General features: G+C 38.4%; 1 long non-coding RNA gene across 1 annotated transcript in view; it reads left to right on the top strand.

The window, feature by feature from the left end:
* Positions 1-22,599, top strand: part of LOC115893924 — a 101,372-nt gene that overhangs the window by 63,554 nt on the left and 15,219 nt on the right. The window contains exon 2 of the long non-coding RNA XR_004053958.1: positions 20,180-20,330. This is a non-coding gene — a long non-coding RNA (uncharacterized LOC115893924). The remainder of the gene's footprint in view (positions 1-20,179; positions 20,331-22,599) is intronic.

Below are 22,599 nucleotides of genomic sequence, written 5' to 3'. Positions count from 1 at the left end.
TACTGTGATTGCTCACCTGATTTTGTTCTTATGAAGGTGCTTTTTTTTGTGGAGATTGTTGTTAAATTTTGTGTTCCTTTGGAGGTCAATTGGTGGAGGCTTCTATTTGGAGATCTTGCTCTACCTCTCTAGACAATTTTTTAGTCAGGTTGTTTATTTTCTTATGGTTGAGTTTTAAGAGTTTTTTTTGTATATTTCAGATAATAGTTCTTTATCACATGTCTTTTCAAATATTTTCTCCCAGTCTGTGTCTTGCCATTTCATTTTCTTGACAATGTCCTTCATAGAGCAGCAATTTATAGTTTTAATGAAATCTAGCTTATTAATTATTTCCTTCATAGTTCACGCCTTTGGTGTTGTATCTAAAAACTCATCTCAAAAACCAATGTTGTCTAGATTTTCTCCTATGTTATCTTCTAAAGATTTTATAGTTTTGTGTTTTACATTTAAGTTTGTAATCTATTCATGTTAATTTTTTCTGATGGGAGTAAGGTCTGTGTCTAGTTTTGTATTGTTTTGTTTTGCATGTGGGTGTCCAGTTATTACAGTATAACTTATTGAAAGACTATCTTTACTCCCTTGTAATAGCCTTTCTTCCTTTGTGGTCTATCTTGGTGAATTTTCCATGAACGATTGGCAGGAGTGTACATTCTGCTGTACTGGATAAAGTATTCCATAGATAGCCATTATTTCCATTTAATTGATGGTGTTGTTGAGTTTAGCTATACCCTTACTGATTTTCTGCCTGCTAGATCTGTTCATTCCTGATACAAGAGTGTTGAAGTCTTTAACTACAATGGTGGATTAATCTATTTCTCCTTACAGTTCTATCAGTTTTTGCCTCACATATTTTGACACTCTATTGTTAGGTACACACATATAAGGATTATTATTATTTTTGGAGAATTTACTCCTTTATCATTATGTAATACATTTTTTATCCCTAATAACTTTCTTTGCTCTAAAGTCTGCTCTGTCTGAAATTGATATAGTCAATCTCACTTTCTTTTGATTAGTGTTAGCATGTTATATCTTTCTTCATCCATTTACTTTTAATTTACATGCATCTTTATATTTAAAGTGGGTTTTTTCCAATATGTAATATTTGAAATACCAGATAAAGCAATCAGAAGGTTGATTATTAAGTTACTCAAGAAAATGCAAGAGAAAGGTGAAAACCAGCATAAAGAAATTTAAAAAATAATTCAGGATATGAATGAAAAAATTATCTAAAGAGATAGATATTTTAAAGAAAAGCCAATCAAAATTTCTGGAAATTTAGAGAACCTTTAGAGAATTACAAAATGCAGTGGAAAGTTTTAACAACAGACTACACCAAATAGAAGAAAGAATTTCAGAGCTTGAGGACAAGGGTTTTGAATTAAACCAATCAGACAAAAATAAACAAAACAAATTAAAAGAAATGAAGAAAGTTTCCAAAAAATATAGAATTATGCAAAATGGCCAAACCTAAGAATAACTAGTGTTCATGAAGGGAAAGAAAAAGCAAAAATTTGGAAAACTTATCTGAGGGAATAATTGAAGAAAACTTTCCTTGTTTTACTAGAGATTTAGACATCCAAATACAAGAAGTTCAGAGAACTTCTCAGAGATTCATTGCAAAAAGATATCACCAAGGTCTATAGTCTTCAGGCTATTAAAATCAACACAAAGGAAATAATTTTGTTTTTAAACTTTTATTTTAAGTTCTGGGTACATGTGTAGGATGTACAGGTTTATTACATAGGTAACCATGTGTCATGGTTGGTTGTTGAATAGATTATTTCATCACCCAGGTATTGAACCTAGTATCCATTAGTTATTTTTCCTGATCCCCTCTTTCCTGCATTCCCACCTCTGATAGGCTCAAGTATGTGTTGTTTCCCTCTGTATGTCCCTGTGTTCTCATTGTGCGGCTCCCACTTATATGTGAGAACATGTGATACTTGGTTTTCTGTTCCTCTGTTAGTTTGCTAAGGAATAATGACCTCCAGCTCCATCCATGTCCCCTGCAAAGGACGTGATTTCATTCTTTTTTTATGGCTGCATAGTATTCTATGATGTATATGTACCACATTTTCTTTATCCAGTCTGTCATTAATGGGCATTTGGGTTAATTCTATTTCTTTGTTTTTGTGAATAGTGATGCAGTGAACATACATATGCATATGACTTTATAATAGAATGATTTATATTCCTTTGGGTATATACCCAGTGATAGGTTTGCTGGGTCAAATGATATTTCTGTCTTTAGGTCTTTGAGGAATCACCACTCTGTCTTTCACGATGGTTGAGCTAATTTACATTACCACCAACAGTTGAAAAGCATTCCTGTTTCTCTACGACCTCACCAGCATCTGTTATTTTGGACTTTTTAATAATAGCCATTCTGATTTGTGTGTGATAGTATCTCATGGTGGTTTCTATTTGCATTTCTCTAATGATCAGTGATGCTGAGTTTCTTTTCATATGCTTGCTGCTGCTGTATGTATGTCTTCTTTTTGAAAAGTGTTTATGTTCTCTGCCTACTTTTTAATGGGTTTTTTTTCTTGTAAATTTGTTTAAGTTCCTTATACATGCAGGATATTAGACCTTTGTCAGATGCATAGTTGTTGGGAAAAGGTGACTGTTGGGAGAAGCTGAGGCAGGGCTTGCATGTCGGACATAATGTAAAAGAGTCTGGGAACATGTCCGGGGTCCAGGGTCTAAAACACCTTGTGGCCTTTGGAACACCAAGTTCTGTGCTAAAGGATGGAAGGCTACCCTGACTCACCATAATCTAAGCCCAGGGCATAAAATCCCTTGTGGCTTGGATAGAATCCAGGGCTTGTGGCTCTGGAATGTGTCTAGACTTGCTGGCTCCTTGCCCCTTGCTCTCCTGGGATCAATTGTATCTTGAGTTAAAAGAACCTGCTCTCCATTATCTCAAGTAGCAGAGCAAACTGCTAAACCATCACATCTGTAAATCATGTGCTTAATGCAACACGCCCTTTTGACCCCTGCATTCTCACCACCTGTTGCTTTGTTGGATTACTAATAAATAGCGTGGGCTCCCAGAGCTCAGGGCCTTCACAGCCTCCACAATCACGATGACACCTTGGTCCCACTTTACTTCTCAAACTTTTTCTCAATCCTTTGACTCTGCCGGACTTTGCTACCCCCATGACCTGGTGCTGGGTCTGATCACTCCAACACATAGTTTGCAAAAATTTTTTCCCATTCTGTAGGTTGTCTGTTTCCTCTATTGATAGTTTCATTTGATGTGCAGAAGCTCTTTAGTTTAATTAGATTCCATTTGTCAATTTTTGTTTTTGTTGCAATTGCTGTTGGTGTTGTAATGAAATCTTTGCTCATGCCCATGTCCTGGATGGTATTGCCTAGGTTGTCTTCCAGGGTTTTTATAGTTTTAGGTTTTACATTTAAATCTTTAATCCATCTTGAGTTAAAATTTTTATATGGTGTGAGGAAAGGATCCAGTTTCAATTTTCTGCTAATGGCTAAGCCAGTTCTTCCAGCATCATTTATTGAATAGAGAATTCTTTCCCCATTGCTTGTTTTTGACAGGTTTGTCAAAGATCAGATAGTTGTGGGTGTGCAGTCTTATTTCTGGGTTCTCTATTTTGTTCCATTGGTCTATGTGTCTATTCTTATACCAGTACTATGCTGTTTTGGTTACTGTAACCCTGTAGTATAGTTTAAAGTTGAGTAGTGTGATGCCTCCAGCTTTTTTTTTTTCCCCCTTAGAATTACCTTGGCTATTTGAGCTCTTCTTTTGTTCCATATGAATTTTAAAACAGTTTTGGGCCAGGTGCAGTGGCTGACACCTGTAATTCCAGCACTTTGGGAGGCCAAGGCGGGCAGATCACTTGAGGCCAGTTTGAGACCAGCTTGGCCAAGGGCATGGTGGTGCATACCTGTAATCCCAGCTACTTGGAAGGCTGAGGCATAAGAATCACTTGAACCCAGAAGGTGGAGGTTGCAGTGAGCCGAGATTGTCCTACTGCACTCCAGCCTGGGTGACAGAGTGAGACTGTCTCAAAAACAAAACAAAACAAAAGGTTTATCTAGTTCTCTGAAGAATGTCAGTGGTAGTTTAATGGGAATAGCATTGAATCTATAAATTGCTTTGGGCAGTATGGCCATTTTAACAATATTGATTCTTCCTATCCGTGAGCATGAGATATTTTTTCATTTGTTTGTGTCATCTCTGATTTCTTTAAGCCATGGTTTGTAGTTCCTGTAGAGATCGTTCACTTCCCTTGTTAGCTATATTACCAGGTATTCGATTTATTTATGGCAATTGTGATCTCGCTTCTTTTACAAACTTAAGAAGAATTTTTGATGTTTTAGTTTGTTCAGCTTAATGTTAAGGTAGAGTAGCAACTTCCAAGCTCCACACATGTAGGGCTGGAGTCCAAAAGTCTCCAATAGAGTTTTAAAAATTCCTATGGATGGTTCTTGCACAAAATATTCCGCAGTAAAATCTGATCTTTTCTTTCTTCTGATGCTCTGTTGGCAACCTCTCTTTGGTCTGTGAGAATTTTGGCAATGCCCCCTTTCTTAATTCTTTTCCTGTCTCTTCATTTTTTTCTAGTTCTGCCTCTTCCTGGAGATCTTCTTCCTTTGCTCTTCACCCTTCCCCAATTAATTTTTTATTATCCTGCATTTCTGTCTATGAAGATGCCTGGTAAGCCCACCCCAACTTCTATTAAGATAAAGTGAAAATAAACTGTCAATATCTATCTTTTTCTCTGGGTCAGAAATAATTAGATAATGGATCACTGAAAAATAAAAAAAGATATAAATAAATGTATTTGTGGATTTACAGTTCTTATTTACTTTGCTTAGTTTGTAAAACAATATATTTTTTCATTATACAGGAAATATCTGTCTATTGTAGGAATTTGGCAAAATAAAGAAATCTAATAAATAAAAACATAAGTACCATAACCCTACTGCCCACACATAACCACTGTTAATATTTTGCTATATTTCTTTCCCATCTTCTTCACACATTTATTAAGTACACATATACCTATGTAATTTATCTGTTTAAAAGTTACTTTATACTAATAGTTTATACATATAGGGCATTTATTAGATACCATACCAACCATTTTATGTACATTATTTTATTTAATCTTCACTATAATCGAATGTGATATAACCTACATTATTTCCATGCTAGAGATGCTGAAATAGGGCCCAGAGAAAGAAATTATTTGACCACGTTAATTAAGGACGACAAGAGTCCGTGATGTTTATCCTATGCTAATTTGGTCACCATGTTTGTTTTATTAATAATAGATCTTAATATTTAAATTGAATTTATTAGTGATTAGAGGATTATTTTAAGTCTAATGAGTTATTAGCTTTTAAATAAATAAGTTAATGTGTGTTAATTGTGGCTCAAAATATTTAAATTTAAAATTCTTAACAGAGTACTTTTCTTGCCTGTATTAAATGAGGCAGAGAATTATTACCCATGAGAAATGCTACAAACTGAACTCCATTCTTGTCTTTAACCTTGTCTCTCATTCCTTCTTTACTGTTCAGCTAAACTGATGGATTTGTCACATGAAAAAAGAAGGAAGAGAAATTGTCTCATGAACCCACAAATGATTCACATTCAATCTCCCCATCCCCTGCCTCCCTCTGAAACCCTGGTGAAGTGATCACACACTGAGGGCTGTTAAATCCATTGATTTAATTCTCATCCTACCCTTCTGGTATTTCCCCAATGGAATCACTTATGAAATAGGCAGGAGTTAAAGTTCTCAGCTGATTTAGCAATGTCTGACAAAATTATGATTTCCATTATGATATGAGGATGATTAACATATATAGATATTTTATCGTTTATTCGGAATGCTACATTTTATCAGTGTATAGCACATATTTTTCTTATATCAGTGACTTATGTCTCATAAAATAACAGTCAAGACTATTATCAGAAGTTTTACCACACCCCCATCTAAAAATATTTGTGTGAGAAAATGTTTTTCTGGGATCATTATATATGTGCATATGTGCACTTTTATAACCTGCTTTTCCATGTAATGTTTTAGCAACTTATACTTTCTTTTTTTCCTTTTTTCTGAGACGGAGTCTCGCTTGATCGTGCAGGCTGGAGTGCAGTGGCGCGATCTCGGTTTACTGCAGGCTCCGCCTCCCGGGTTCACGCCATTCTCCTGCCTTAGCCTCCTGAGTAGCTGGGGCGCCTCAACTCACTGGAAGCTCCGTCTCCCGGGTTCACGCCATTCTAATTGCGTCAGCCTCCCTAGTAGCTGGGACTACAGGCTCCCGCCGCCACACGCGGATAATTTTTTTGTATTTTTAGCATAGACAGGGTTTCACTGTGTTAGCCAGGATGGTCTGGATCTCCTGACCTCGTGATCCGCCCGCCTCGGTCTCCCAAAGTGCTGGGATTATAGGCGTGAGCCACCGCGCCGGGCCTAGCAACTTACACATTTTAAAGGGCTGCATAATTCTTGATCTCTTAGGTATGTTTATATAGTTTATGAGTATGTAATTTGTATCTATCTTGTAGATGAGCTTCAGGGAGCACTGCCACAGAATTTCCTCAAACGATGATGATTTGTTTACTAGATTTTCTGTAATATGTCAATACTGCTGCTTTTTACTAAGAAAGCAGAATAAATAACCATCCAAAAGAGTATTCTTGCAGAACCTGATTTCAAATGCTGAATAACAAGTTTAATTTAGAATCATAAGAATTTATGTTCTAAGGAATCTGAGATATAAGATTATTCCTTTCAGTCCCTTCATTTTATGGATGAGGAAACTGAAATGATGGCTTGCCTAAGGTCAACAGCTAGAAGTGAAATTTCCTGCCTAGAAACAACTAAGCCTTCTGTAATATCTTAAAATAGAAGGCATTTATTTACTGTACTATTCCTCACATTTCTTTTTGGATTTAGAGAAACTATCTGGAAGATGGAACACTTCACTAAAGTAATGGTCTCCAAAACTGAATTTCTCACCCACCTCCTCCCTGTTGCCTTCCACAAATTCTGCAACCAGGTGTGTGCAAGATGACCCAATGGTTAAAATTCTGAACTACTTTTAGACTTTCAAAAAAAATTTGCAGAAACAGTACAGAAAGTTTCTATATGTCCTTGTGCCACTCCACTGTTAACATCTTACATGCCATCGTATAATTATCACAACAAGGAAATTAACATTAGTACAGTACCATAAACTACAGATTTCAGTTGAACTTCACTTTGAAGGTTCCCATTCCTGTCTCTTTGTTGTTGTTGTTTCCAACATTCCACTCAGGATTCCACGTTGCATTTAGTTGTTATTTCTCTCTGGTCTCCTGTTGTCTGCAACAGCTTCTCCACCTTTCCTTGTCTTTCATGATTCTGACACCTGGAACAGTACTGATCTGTTATTTTGCTGCACATCCCTCAGTTTGGGCCATTTGGAATCTTCTCATGATTGAACTGAGATGATGCATCCCTGTCAAGAGTACCACAGAAATGGTGCCTCATCCTTCTAGGTGCATCAAATCATGGCCTTCATGATGCCAGAATGTATTGTTATTAGTGATATTGGTGTTGATCACCTGGTGGAAATGATCACCACTAGACTTTTCCACTATAAAGTTGCTATCCAAATGGCCAAAGATGGAAAAATTTAAGCCAAAAAATACATAATGATAGTACTGGATTGTAGTCCATAAAATAATGTAAATATGAACCATGAGTTCATAGTGACACCAATAAATAATTGGTTGAAGAGATAGAGTCAGTTCTCATTATTCATGGTAATTGTGTTTTATAAAGTCACTGTGAACACTGAATTAGCAAATACTGACCCATTGCTCTTAGGGGAAATATAGGTTTAGGTTTCTGTGAGCTATTGCCAACTAATCAATACATAATCTTGCTTCATGTGTGTTTCTGTTTAAAAACACCTTATTTAATATTTTTTGTCGATTCATTAACATCAAACTCACCCCCAACAGTGCCGTAACTCATGCCTGAGTGAAGCTTCTCTAATGGATGTTATTTTCCCTGGCAGGCCTGTCATAGCCTTCTTGTACTTAGGAATACTAGGCAGCACATCAGCATTATGTTTGAGGGCATTTTAAACAGCAAAATGACCAACAAAAGGCACAAAAATATGAAAAATATGGCACTCAGTAGACTGCAAAAAGGGCACTTGTTTACAGGATGAGAGCTGAAACAGGAAGGGCAGAGTATCACCTTGTTTGATTTAAGCTGGGAACATGCACATTGAGTTATCAAAGTTTTTGCTGTTCTGCACACGTCTGTGAATGACCAAGAAAATGACATGAGTATTGATTTTCGGGTTACAAATAAATTTTAGCAAGCAGGTGAATTCTCAAATATGTAATCCATGAGAAGAAAGATTGACTGTGCATGGAAAACTGGCAGCTCTTTTTTTTTTTTGCATAGAATTTCAATTAATAAATGTGGAAAGAATGAGAGAAAACTGCCACTAGGCAACCTCCACAGTGGTAATTGTTGCAGATGGATCCATGGATGAATGCTAGACACAGTGGGCAAAGGTTAGAGGAACAAAGAGATTTGCATAGTCTCGAAGTGTCTCCCTCAAGATATTTGTTGACTACAGGGAGAAATACAGTAAATTTATGTTTATTGTAAATTTAATAAGGTGTAAGCTCTTTATTTTTTCTAGCATTTATATAGCATTAACAGATGTTGACTAGCAAATACAGATAAATAGGTGGCATGTACTCAAATTCTTGATAATAAGGGAGCCTCCATATTTTTTTTTTATTGCACCTTCTTCTCTGGATAATCAGCTAGTGTTCAACCAAAGCTGTTATTTTATGTATAATGGGAGAAAAGGCAAAGAAGTTGCTATTTTGTCAAGGGTAGACTTGGGACTCTTAAGAACCACTTGCCTCTGTGAAATCATCCCAGGTAGAGCTAAGCACTTGTTCTTCAGTGTCCCGCTATGCCTATTTGAATAGCCTGGAAATATTTTCACACTATAGAGTTGGTTGTGCACATGCTCGTCTCCTGCACGTGGTGTTTCCTGAGTGCAGGGGCTGCCTCTTTCATCTTTATATCTCCAATAACAAGCACATTGACTCACATGGGTGTACTCAGTAAATGTTAATTGGAAATGGGATGGCATAGATGGGCTGGAATGATACCCTGGGTCTGTTGGGCAACCCCTCTCCATATTTTTTCACAGATGCATTTTTGTTCTTGCTGTATTTCTGGCAATGTTTCTTGCTAATGCTTATCTTCTGCCAATAATGAAAACAAGCAAACCCTTTGTAGTATTTAAAGGTACATGAAAATAAAGAGAGGCCTCTTTAAGTACTTTTGGTTCAAGGGAATTTTCTTATTCCATATATCTTAGTTCAGCTGTGACCTTAAGTGCTTTATTCACACACCTGCCTTTATCCTAATAACAGTGGTACTGTTGTCTCCAGAGGCAAAACAGATTGATGGCAGCATCAGCTAGAGATTTTATGAATCCACTTAATGGAAAAAGCTTCCAGTTCCAGGGTTGGTTCTGAGCATTTGTGGTTTCAGGTTAAACCAAATGTATTAGTCAGGGTAGCCAACTGATGTAACAAACAGTTCCAAAATTCCAGAGGTGTAACATACCTATTTTCTTGTGTCTGAAGTCCAGTATAGATGTTCCCAGTTGGGCAGTTTTTATTCTGGCAGAGTTTCTTGGACTCCGGCTTCTTCCATTCCATGGCTCCACCTTCCACCAGGTGCTCATGGTCCTCTTTCTTCAGCTGGTAGGTTTTATGGGCCAGATTGAGAAGTGGTTTTCTGCCATCTGCCCACATTCCTATGGACGTAAACAGATCACATTTCCACACCTAAATGCAAGGCATGCTGGGAATGTTGTCTAACTGCATTTCCAGGTGAGAAAGAAGACACTGTTTGGTGAACAACTAGCCAGTCTCTGTCCCCACAACTCAGCCTGGCATCTCTCCTCTCAATTCTCATGCCAGTTGTTTTACTTATTCTTCTTAAGACATTATAACACTTTCTTCATTGTATTCATTCATTAAATCCATTAACAACATGATTTGCTTCCACAGCATGCCAATTGATGGGAGTTATAAAGAAAAAAATCAGGTGCAGGGCCTACCCTTGAACTCAATCTAGTTCGACCTTGTTTTGCTGTCACTGTATTTGGAAGTCATGAACTACTTATTTTTAATTCAATCATCCAAAAAGAAAATAATATGATTGTATGACTACCAGTCCCACAAATTAAGTAATCTACTTAGATGTCCAAGTTTTTCCAAAATACTTATTTGCTTCTAATTCAGTTATTCATTTTGCCCTTTTGTAGTCTTGCTGGAAACAAGTAGAGGCAGATATCTAAGATTTAAAGAAAATGTACAAGGACAAAGCTTTAAATATTGTCCCTAAATTTAATTATTCTTGAAAATTTGGAAAAGGGTATGATTTAGTCTCAGTAGAAAATTAGAAAACAAAGAACCACTGGTCTAGTTTCTAGTTATCTGTGGACATGGTACTCCTGTTAGTGTGTAAGCAATTCAAATTTAGGGAACTTACCTAACAAAATATTTTTTGCTACCTCCCAAAATTCTATCCTTATTCATCTAACTCATCAAATCTTTTAAAAAATTATTTTTATAATTTCAAAAGCTTCTTTGTTGCAGCAAAGGTTGAAAATATAGGTAAACAAAAAGGTAAAAATTAGAAATGTTCATCATCCTACTTCCTATAGATAAATCCTGTGAAGTTGATACGTGCATTTTCGGCCTTTTTTCTGCATGTATTTGTGGGTGTGTGATTACAGTATATGTAATCTTCTACAGCAATGAAATTATACTAAGCATATAGTTATACGTTTAAAAATGTATTAACGTATTTGTTTATCTATTATATATGTTTTTAAGATTATTTCATTTTAAGCATATTGAGTAAATGAATGAATAGACTAAAAAGCAGCACCTACCAGAAATTGATATTTGCATGTAAAATGGGATAACAGAAGAGAAATAATGTAGAATTGAGGAGAATAGCTCAGAACATGTTAGTTCTGAAACCAATAGTGTAGCATGGTGGTTCATTGCTCAGACCTGGGTTTAAATTAAAAGTCAACATCATAATCATAATTATGATACAGATAATTTTGTATAAATGAAAATAGTTATATTTGAGTCAATAGTTCAAGCACTTCTTTGTGATAACACAAGTACCCAGATATCCCAGCTTTGCCACTTACTAACTACAATGCTTATGGCCTAGGTTTTCTTATTCATAAATGGGCATGATACTAGTATCTGCCCCACAGGGTTGTTGGGAGGATTATAGAGCCAATTCATATAAAGTGCCTGATATATAGTAAATGCTCAGTAACTTTCGACTATTATGAAACTGCCTATGAACTTAAAAACAGTAATCTTTCTTTTAAGTAGGCTGTAAATCAGTGGTTGTAAATCAGGAGTGATTTCTTCCACCCCACTACCTGGGAAACATTTGGCAATGTCTGGAGACATTTTTGGTTGTCCCATCAGTTGGTGATAGGACGTTCCTACTGGCATCTACTTTGTACAGGCTAGGGATGTACCGAACATCCTACAGTGCAAGGGATGCACCCAACAGACAATTATCATGCCCAAGATATCAGTAGTTCTGAAGCTGAGAATCCCTGCTTTAAAGAAATGTGTATTTTATGCTATCACAGATGGAGGGGAATTTCCCATCAGAGTCACACAACTAGGAAGTTACCTTTCTGGTAATCAATCTACATGTTGGGAAAGATGTTAATAAGTAGCCAATTCACCTCGGTTTTTGTAGAGATCAAATTAAAGATTGCATTTAACTTTTGTAAATGTATACACTATGTAAGTATAAGTTAGAGCTAAACCTGTTTTCTTCTACATTTTCTGTTTCTTTTTATTATTGCCCCACTAAGGAGACTTTTAAGACTTAAAAAAAATTGCCTCCTCTTCCCATGAAATTTTACACAACAGGTATGGTATATACCTCTTTATGCAGTTGGACAGGGTTAAGGATTGGAAGATTACAAACCCACTGTGATATCTAAGATATTTTTGCTAAGAACCAATTTTCATACCTATGGAGAAATATTCTTTGTAATAGAGGAGTGAATTCTAAAAGCATTTTTGTATTTTTAAGAATGGTGCTTAAATTACTTATTCAAGTAAAATTGGCTTAGTATCTCCTGTTCTGCAGTTTGAGATCATATTGAGAGAACAATGGAAAAGTGAAAAATAATACTGTTGATTTAAAATGCTATAGGCATTTCAAATGGACGCAATGCTCAGAGAAATGAATAGAGATTTAGTGAGTGCTGAAAATGCAAAAATAAAATCTGGGGAGGCCAGAAATAAAAGAAGTTGAAAAGGAGACGAAAGCTTTCTAGAGAGGTAGCTAATCTGAATGTAAGCTTATCATAAAAGGAAACAAAGAGCTTGAGAGGATAAAGGATGGAAGGGAAATCGTACTGGATAAGGAAGCTGAAGGAAATAGTATGAACTTTTCTTTTTTGTAGGTCAAAGTCACTACATTAACTATGTAGCTTGTTTCTGCTTTGTTTGAAAAGGAAAGATTAAACACAACTAAATCTGCGAAGTGACAGGCATGTCACGCGTTGGGGAAAATTGGAAATGTACAGCCTGCAGGTTAACTACCTGGTAATCAAGCCACAAGTCTGGAAGGGAATCTTTCTATTGCCTGGCCTGTGTGTTTCTATTCCCTTTGTTCTTCACTCATCCCTCCCCCTTACTTATAAATCCTCAGCGAAGGCTCTTGTGTGAATTTTCAGCCTCATTTCTTACCACATCATCTACACAGACACTGTACTCTTGTCAGCTCAGCTGCCCAAACTTCCAGCAGTTCTTGTGGGTCCCACTTCTTTACTTTTGCTTATTATTGGTACTTGATTTAGACTGCTTTCTCGTAACTTCGTTGGCTACCCTTATGCTCTGTATTCCTTTTAATTCCCTCCTCCCCACACTGACAGTGAGGGGGTGAGAATGAGCCTCGCTTTACAGGTGTGTCCACAGTCAGTGCTGCATGTTACGTTCCTTGAAAGTAGAAGTTTTTGTACTTGTTTTTATATCCACAAGCCTAGCCTGGCTGTGGAGCATGGTTGGTGCTTAATACATGTTCATTGAAGCAAAGGAGCTATTGTTTCCCTCCTTCTCCATGTGGGGTGTCTGCCAAGTTTATAACAATTCTCCCTTCTCTGAAAACTCAGAATTAGTGTTGGCTAGTTCTTCCTTGAACTCTTGTATCCAGTCACCCCCCAGCCAGAGTTAAATGATGAAGGTTGAACACCTGACCCATAGCTAGGCTACATTTCCATCCTTGAGACACTGAGGACAAACAAACCACAAGGTCAGTCCTTGTGGTGAAAACCAGAGCATATAAACACAAGAGCTATCATGGGGCCGTCTTGTGGATTGAAGTGTGGAGAAAGCCGGCCTTCCAAGATGAGACTGAAGCCACCATACAGAGAAGAACAGATAATATGGAGAGAGAATCTGAGGGATTCCATCCTACTCCTACATTTTGCTTGCATTTCTGCATTTGATTGCATGAGACACTCTCATATTCTTGTAATAAATTCTCTTTAGTGTCAAAGTTGGTTCAAGTTGATTTCAATGATTTGTAGCAAAAAATCTTTCACCACTATATCACACTTAGAGATTTCCCATTTCAACGAAGGAAATTATACTAGACAGAAATAATGTATATGGGGGAGAGATCAAACTTACTTAAAAAATTAGAAACAGAAGTTGTTTGGGAATCTTATTTGGGGGAAATTGATGGAATAATGCTGAGGGACTCCTTGCATTGTTAGGTTTGAAGCAATAGAGAATTTTCCCTTCAAGATGATGTAGGAACATGAAGAAAAAATAATTCATGCTTAAAAATCATAGGCAACAGCCAATGACAGAGCAAAGGACCAAATAGTTAAACTAGGATCCATCAGAAACCTAAGTGTCATTTAGCCATGCTTCCTGAGCTTCAGCCCTCTTATCCAACCCACCGCCAGATCCTGTGAGCTTCCCCATCTACCATTATCTTGAGTCTCTCTCCATCCGCTCTAGTGTAAGTGACCCTTATTTCTCATGAGAACTCCAGCAGTGGCCTCCCAGATGTAGACGGTGGACAGCTGCTCTTGCCACCAATGGTTCTCCACACCATGACTATAGAGTTGATCTAAAGTTCCTAACTGATCCTGTCAAGTTTTTCAGGTAATTTCAGGCTTCCTTCAGTTTTCCTTATAAAGCCACATAAAGTTCAGCCTGTGCAGCCTCATCATGCACCCCGCTCTGCTGCTTATATATGTTCCTGATTATCAGCTTCTTTTTTTCCTTTTAGACAGGGTCTCTCTGTTGCCCAGGCTGGAGTGCAGTGGTGTGATCATGGCTCACTGTAGCCTTGACTTCCCAGAATCAAGCAATTTTTCCTCCTTAGTTTCCTGAGTAGCTGGGACCACAGGCATGTACCACCATGGTTGGGTAATTTTTTTTTTTTTTTGGTAGAGATGGAGTCTCACTATGTTGCCCAGGCTAGCCTTGAACTCTTGAGCTCAAGCAATCCGCTTACCTCAGCCTCCTGAAGTGCTGAGATTATGTGCGTGAGCCACTGCACCCAGCCAACATCAACTTCTCCTCAGGCCCTTGCCTTGCCAAGCTGCCTTTGCTATGGGGCTTTTGCACATGTTGTTCCTCCTGGAACATTCTTTTCTGCCACCTTTACTCAGCTTTCCTTGGCCTCTCTGACTAGACTGATTATTCCTAGTATAGCACTGTGTACCCATCCTTTTCATCATTTATTATTGTAGCAGTTGTACACACCCCTCCCCCAGTATTTGGTTGTCTGTCTATTCTACTAGACTGTAAGCTCCACAAGGGCAGGAGCTCTCTGCTTTAGCCTGTTGTTTTAGTCATCGCACCTAATAGAATGTGTAGCAGGGGATTATCAAATATTTGTTGAATAAATAAGTATGCAGAAAGGTAAAAAATGTGAAAAGCAAGCAAACAGACAAGGAGGAGCCTTCAACTTTTATACTGTTTATCAAAGATCAGGTGTATAATTCAGTTGGTTCTAACTCATAGTTTTTCTTAGGTGCTAGGCTTGTCATCAACAATGCTATTAATAATGCTAAAATTCCTTTAACAAATAGGGGTATAAGGTTATCAGTAAATAAAATAAATTACTGTTAGTAGTACTTCTAAGTCAGTCCATAAAAGCCTGTTGAATGGATGAGGTGTCCCTAAAATAGTAGTTTTAAGACCTAACATTTACTAAATCCTATGAACTTTGAGAAGGACTTGGAGGCTATGAAAGGAAAGAGAATTCCAATTACTAGCAATTTCCAGAGCTTCATGGATGAAAGATATCATCAAGCCATGTTCTGATGTCTGCAATTCTAGTAGTGAGTGTGGGGTGGGCCAGAGTGATGGGAATGGAGGAGAGCCCAGAGACCATTCAAAGGAAGAAGCTGCTCATGAGCCCTGTGATATGCTGGCTAGGATAGGTCCCTTTTCCTTTTCTTCTATATATGTCCCTTTGAAAGTACATGTGCTTAAGTAGAAAATACTGTCCAAAGTAATTTACAGAATCAATGCTATTCCCATTAAACCATCATTGACATTCTCCACAGAATTAGAAAAAAACTATTTAAAAATTTATACAGAACCAAAAAAGAGCCTGTATAGCCAAGACAATCTTAAGGAAACAGAACAAAGCTGGCATTATGCCACCCAACTTCAAACTATACTACAGGTTACAGTAACCAAAACAGCATGGTACTGGTACAAAAACAGACACATACACCAATGGAACAAGATAGAGATCTCAGAAATAAGTCCACACATCTACGACCATCTGATTTTTGACAAACCTGACAAAAACAAGAAATGGGGAAAGGATTCCCTATTTAACAAATGGTGCTGGGAGAACTGGCTAGCAATCTGCAGAAAATTGAAACTGGACCCTTTCCTTATACCTTATACAAAAATTAATTCAAGATAGCTTAAAGACTTAAATGTAAAACTCAAAACTACAAAAATCCTAGAAGAAAGCCAAGGCAATACGACTCAGGACATAGGCACTGGCAAAGATTTTGTGACAAAAACGCCAAAAGCAATTGCACCAAAAGCAAGTATTTGACAAATGGGACCTAATTAAACTAAACAGCTTCTGCACAGCAAAAGAAACTATCATCAGAGTGAACAGACATCCTACAGAATGGGAGAAAATTTTTGCAATCTATCCATCTGACAAAGGTCTAATATCCAGAGTCTACAAGAAACTTAAACAAATTTACCAGAAAAAGCAACCCCATTAAAAAGTGGGCAAAGGACACGAACAGACACTTCTCAAAAGAAGACTTTTATGCCACCAACAAACATATGAGAAAAGCTCAACAACACTGATCATTAGAGAAATGCAAATCAAAACCACAGTGGGATACAATCTCATGCCAGTCAGAATGACAATTATTCAAAGTCAAGAAACAACAGATGCGGGCAAGGTTGCAGGGAAATAGGAACGCTTTTACACTGTTGGTGGGAATGTAAATTAGTTCAACTACTGTGGAAGGCAGTGTGGCAATTCCTCAGAGATCTAGAACCAGAAATACCATTTGACCCAACAATCCCATTACCTGGTTTATACTCAAAGGAATATAAATCATTCTGTTATAAAGATATATACACATGTATGTTCACTGCAGCACTATTCACAGTAGCAAAGGCATGGAATCAAAACAATTGCCCATCAGTGATCCCATTAACCAACCCAAACGCCCATCAATGATAGACTAGATAAAGAAAACATGGTACATATACACCATGGAATACTATGCAGCCGTAAAAAGGAATGAGATCATGTCCTTTGCAGGGACATGGATGGAGCTGGGAGCCATCATCCTCAGCAAACTAACTCAGGAACAGAAAACCAAACATCACATTTTCTCACTTATAAGTGAGAGCCGAATGATGAGAACACATGGAGACAGGGAGGGGAACAACATACACCAGGGCCTACTGTGGCATGGCAGCAGGAGGGAGTGCATCAGGAAAAACAGCTACTGCATGCTGGGTTTAATACCTAGGTGATAGGTTCATGGATGCAGCAAACCACCATGGCACATGTTTACCTATGTAAAAAACCTGCACACCCTGCACATGTATCCCAGAACTTAGGAAACAACCCCCCCAAAAAAAATTTAAAGAAAGAAAACACAAGTTAGGAGGAAGATTTTTCATTTATCTAGACTATAAAGGTAGCCATATTTTTGCAAGAATTTCTATATTAACATTCCATGTCAAGAGGAAGAAAAGAAAAGGAGATTCCAAGGGTAGAAGGATTGGTGCAGAAGCCCTCTGAGAGCATGGGAGGAAAGTCAGTTTGAGGAGGTGATGACACACAGGGATTGCTGGAGAGAAGGGTGGATGCCCTCAGGGAATGAGAGGGAAGGAAGGGAGAAAAGAGAAAACACAGGTTATTTGCCTGGGAACGAAGGATACAGGCAATTCGGCTTTCAATGACCAGATTTTCTGACAAATATTCCCAGAACATAGCTCAGTAGAAACGGCAATCGCTTCAGGCAAACCTTTCTAGAGAATATCAGTTTTATTTTAGAAAGAATAGCCTGGCTGCAAAGAGAAATGTAAGCCAGAAAACATCAAATTATGCCATGAGTTATTTTCATGAAATGAGATACTGCACAGCACTCTGAAAGAAACTTTATTGTTAAAATTCCAACAAAGAGGAGCACTTGACATAAAAAGCACAGATCCTGAAGTCATGCTTATGACTTTAAATTTGTATAAGCAACTTAATAACACTTGAAAATGTAACCTGTGGCCAATCGCGGTGGCTCATGCCTGTAATCCCAGCACTTTGGGAAGCCGAGGTGAGCAGATCACCTGAGGTCAGGAGTTCGACACCAGCCTGGCCAATGTGGGGGAAACCCCGCCTCTACTTAAAAAAAATACAAAAATTAGCTGGGCGTGGTGGTGGGTGCCTGTAGTCCCAGCTACTCAGGAGACTGAGGCAGGAGAATCGCTTGAACCTGGCAGGCGGAGGTTGCAGTGAGCTGAGATCATGCCATTGCACTCCAGCCTGGGTGACAAGAGCAAAACTCCGTCTCAAAGAAAAATAATAAAAAAAGAAGAAAGTGTAACCTGTTTTTTGTATTTTAAGTGAAATTGAGGATGAGGTAATTTGTGTTTCCATAACTGGATTCTTTGGGAGCATGAAGCATTCAGGGTTAAGGCGAGAAAGGTCTCAAAAAGCAACTTTTATCTCTATTTCCTGGTTCCTGCCCCTGACGCCCCTGGAGTACATATTCTGGTCTTCTGAGCACTAGATTAATATTTCTTCATGTGAATATTCTTACGTTTTTCTTTTGGGTGTATTCTATAAATTTAATTGGATGATGTTATTTCTACAGAAGTTTTTGTAAAATTACTTTTGCCATTCTTAATTTTACACTGAAAGTGATTGCCTTTGTATATCAGTTCACATAAGAAAATTAAAGTTAGTGAAAAAAATCAACAAAAAAGGTTGCCTGAAATTAAACTCAGTATTCTTTCCGAAGAGGTTTACAAATACCATCCATGCAGTAAGAAGCACAGGAATTCTGATGAGAACGCATTTTTCAAGAATTCATCTTCACCTTCCCTTTCACTCGGGAGGTGGCCTCTTATTGTGGCTGTTGGATGTAACCAGTGAACCGAATACTTGAAACCAATTTGTTCGTTTGAGAAGAGGTTATTGATTCTCACAGCATGTATATACTTGGAAAATTTCATTGTTTAACTCTGCATGTGGATGATTCTTGCCTCACGCTACTTTAAGTCAGGCAGACTGGGTGAGGATATGAGCTCCCTTTATTGAAGTCTTTAAAAAATTTTAAGAAAAGTTTAACAGGTCTGCATGTTACCTTGAATAAAAAGGACTATATGTGCTTCCTGGAAAAAGTCTGCTTAGGTGATTTTTTTTTTTTTTAAAGCATATGCTTATTTTGAGGGAGGATGTTGTTGGGAGAGAAATTTCTGTGTATTTTGTACAGAATTAAGACAAAGGCTGTAATCGATAAAACACCAAATATTGGGCACTTATATTCTTGTTTACTAAATAATAAAAGTTCAACTGAATAATTAAGATGTAACTCTTTGGATGGGTGAAGGTGAACCTCAGCTTATCTGAGGTCAGCATCTCTTCTAGGGGCTGTTGAAGAATATAGGTAAGGTGATGAAGCCATGTGTTGCTGTTTCCCTTCAGATGCTGGAAATATGGTACCCACCCCACTTCAACCCCTCATTTCCCCAGTTTTTCTCTAGGAATATTATTATTGGCCTAGGGAAGGTTCATTTCAGCAGAAAGTCTGCCATTTTGAAGCAATTGGAGCAATTTATTAGCAAGAGGAAGTGATTTATTTTTCTCCATCACCATTCATAAGATGATCATTATGAAGAAGGTTGCTGATAAATCCTTGGCCACCAAAGAGGACTTTAATTTGTGACAAGGAAAGTTTCTTAGTGCTTAATGGAGAGAAAGTTTTCTGCCCCTTACCTGTGCAGGTTCACAGTGAGAGATAGACCCTATGGGTATTTATCGACCTGAACTGGGAGTCTTCTTAATATAGAGAGTTATGTTTTATTTATTTATTTATTTATTTATTTATTTATTTATTTATTTATTTATTTATTTATTTGAGACGGAGTCTCGCTCTGTCGCCCGGGCTGGAGTGCAGTGGCCGGATCTCAGCTCACTGCAAGCTCCGCGTCCCGGGTTTACGCCATTCTCCTGCCTCAGCCTCCGGAGTAGCTGGGATTACAGGCGCCCGCCACCTCGCCCGGCTAATTTTTTTTTGTATTTTTTAGTAGAGACGGGGTTTCACCGTGTTAGCCAGGATGGTCTTGATCTTGTGACCTCGTGATCCGCCTGTCTCGGCCTCCCAAAGTGCTGGGATTACAGGCTTGAGCCACCGCGCCCAGCCGAGAGTTATGTTTTAGAAATGAAACTCTTCGGGGTCTTGTTTGGGGTGAGTAATTAGTGAAGAAAAGAACCAAGTTAATATATTTTTTTTTCTCAAACATCCTGATCTTTGACTTTTATCTTTTTTTTTTTTTTTTTAAACTGACAAGTTACTTCTCTTTCAGGCTCCAAGCTTGATATAGAAGACTATCATACCCAGAGAGGGTAACTGAAACGAAAGAAATTACTCCAGCATCAAGCTAAAGACACGCCTTAAAGGATGAGGAGGAGCAGAAATCTTACCAGCAAGGCCAGAAAGAAGCTGTGCATGAACAGGTGGCAGTATGAACAATACTTAATTCCCTGTTGTGATTACTAGCACATGAAACTTGTGAAGCATATAGCCCCAACTAAAGGATCTTGTGTTATAATTTTTCAAAGACTGTACAGTAGGCATACCAGCCATACAAATACTAGAAATCAAGTGTTATTTCTAAAGTATCATGCACTTTGGTGATTAGCAACTTGGGGAGCCATCGGCTGAATTTCTTGAAGAAACCTCCAGGGAGTCAGCCATAACTCTAAGGGTAAGGCAGCTTTCAAGAAGTGTGATTCATCTTCTGTAAGTATTAGGGTCACCTAGTGCCACTCTAGCCCAGTCTACAGCAGGTCACCTGGAAATGAAATTCTGAGACATAAGAACTAGCAGGAAAAATGTCCCACCTTGTTCAAAGGATGAAGTCAATTTAAAGGAATGAGGAGAACACTGGCAGAATATTTTAAATATATTAACTGATTTTCCTCTTCTGGCAGCTCCTGTCGCCTCTGCCGCCTCCCCCAAGCCTGTTTAGATATCATTTGTTCTATCAGGAAGAAGTTTCACCAGAGAGCAGGAAAAAAAGCCTTTTGATTTTCCAAAGTCAGGACCCTGAGGGCACTTGGCATAGAGACACTAAGCTGAACTGATGCAAAGCTTCCCACCCCTTCTAGGACCTGAAGGTTTTCAGGTGTGCTGTGAGGACAGTGTTAGAGCTAGGGGAGGAAAGGGAACTGTTAGATGCTGGTGGGGAGGAGGGAAAGGAAGGTAGAGGGGGAAGAGGAAGCAGAGACAGCTCTTAGATGCTGGTGGCTCCCTTCTCCTCTGAGAAAAAGACTCTACACCCTGCTCCCCAGAGGAGAGGGTTGTGGATGACAGAACTGAAGATGGATTGGGGTTGTCATTACCTCCAAGCAGAGCTCAAGAAGACTGCAAAATCCAGAAAAGAAATGGCTGAGTGGTATCCAGGGGACAGATGGTCGGAGCCAGCCTCAAAGAACTGAGTGTACCCCAGCACAGCTCACAAGTGTTAGAATGAGTCTTCTGTGCCCAAAAGTCCCACCAGAATAGTAATGAAGGACCCACAGAGCTTCCTGGTACCCCTGTGGCCTGAAAGCAGTGCAGTAAAGTTTCCTGTGCCAACAAGGGGCTTGGCAACAGTTGAGAGAAAATGTGCCGTGTCTGAAGGAGTCTCATGCTGGGGAGCAGCTCAGTGGTGAAAACCCACCAGAAATAAGGTCTTATCAGCCAAGGCTGGTGCTGAGATAGCAGCACAAAGAGATGTGTGATGCTATCTCCACCCATTGCTCTGGTACAGTGTAAGACCCCTGGAAACCAGTGAAAAGAGTGGGGGTGCAGAATTGAGGGAAATTAGGTTCTAACACTGAAGATAGGCTCAAATAGATAAGTGGTTACAGAAAAATAAAGTTTCACTTCTTGTACAATTGAATTTGTTGATTGAGTCCTGGACCCAAAGTAAAACCAGTCATTCAATCAATAAGTTAATTTTAAAAAATCAGTCATACCTGACAAAACTATTTAGCTCCTCCTTTCTAGAATTTAGGAGAATTGTAACAATTCACAATCAAGATTTGTCTTACAGCCTAATACAAATCTTGACTATTACTGTGTAGTTAGTTTATGTACAGCCCCAGGCTCGTGGGTGTAGCTCAGTCTGCATTGCTTAGTAAGTGCTGATCATGTGGCTGGCACTCTTATAGGAACTTCCACCATTTTCCCTCATTTAATCCTTTAAATAGTATCTGTGAGACCAGATATTATTCCCACTTTACTGATAAGTAAACGAAGACTCAACAAAGTGAAATCTGAGAGAATTCTAATAATTGTCAAACATTTCCTTTGTGAAAGTTAGTTCCACATTTTGGTGGGTAATGCCCAGCACTTCCTTCCTTCTTTTCCAACAGTCTCTTCTTTTCCTGTGCATTCTTTGCAGGCCCTGTCCCACCTCTGTGCCTTTGCTCCAAAGCCCCTACTTCAGATACTGATCCTACTTCAGATTCCTGTCCTTTCAACATCTTCCCCAGTTTCTAAGGTGCAATTTCAATTTTGTCTGTTCCCTGACAGTTTTCCAAACCTCTCAGCTATTATTATCTTATCCATCCTCATGCTCCTTCAGCACCTCACACGTCCATGATAGCCCTTTATCAAGTCACCTTTGTATTGCAGGTTTTTGGTCACAATAGTGTCAGCCGCTAATTTGTAAACCCCAGAAGAGCTCCATCTTGCTCCCCAGCACCTACAATGAATGTAGCATCCTAGGCTGGCAGG

This window comes from Rhinopithecus roxellana, chromosome 16 (genome assembly GCF_007565055.1).
Source record: "Rhinopithecus roxellana isolate Shanxi Qingling chromosome 16, ASM756505v1, whole genome shotgun sequence".
Classification (NCBI taxonomy): domain Eukaryota; kingdom Metazoa; phylum Chordata; class Mammalia; order Primates; family Cercopithecidae; genus Rhinopithecus; species Rhinopithecus roxellana.
Note: the sequence above shows the minus strand (reverse complement) of the source record. Positions and strands in the feature narration are given on the sequence as shown.